We start from the raw sequence: 692 nt of genomic DNA, 5'->3' as shown, positions 1-692 counted from the left end.
AAAATGGTTCATATTTTTCCTGATCTCATCTACCCTTCTATATGTCACGTTGTCTAGTGTTAGTGGATTCAAGAAAACCACGGCTTCATCATTAGCCGGAAGTAATAGCCGCATAATGCTATGAAGCTCTCCAAAATTGTTTTGAAACAAAGTCCCAGATAGGATAATTAGTTTTTTGATATGAAGTTCAGCAAGAGCCTTCCGAATATCGCTATTTCGAAGGCCTTTGCTGAAATTCGTAAAAAAAAGCAAATTATTCTATCCGGAATTCCATTTCGAAACAATTTTGAAGAGCTTCGTGGCATCATACGCCTCTTACTTCCGGCTAATGATGAAGCAATGGATTTTTTTCAATACTTTGACAGACAACGTGACATATAGAATAATATTCTGTTACCCCGCGGCCTATATAGGAGCGATCGGACCAAAATGTGCAAAACTAGGAAAAAGCAAACCCCATCCTTCCCAGCCCAAAGCAAAAAGAACAAAAAAAAACCCACGCCCCCACCCCACTGCCCCATCTCCATCCAGACCCCGATCCCCCGCTCCCAGCGCGCCGCCGCCGCCTGGCTCCCTCCCCCATCGCGCCTCCGCCGCCTGGCTCCCTCCCCGTCGCGCCTCCGCCGCCCGGCTCCCTCCTCTTCGCGGCACCGCCGCCCGGCTCCCTCCCCGAGCGCCACGCCGCCGCCCTG

Source organism: Triticum dicoccoides, chromosome 7A (assembly GCF_002162155.2).
Source record: "Triticum dicoccoides isolate Atlit2015 ecotype Zavitan chromosome 7A, WEW_v2.0, whole genome shotgun sequence".
Taxonomy (NCBI): Eukaryota; Viridiplantae; Streptophyta; class Magnoliopsida; order Poales; family Poaceae; genus Triticum; species Triticum dicoccoides.
Note: the sequence above shows the minus strand (reverse complement) of the source record.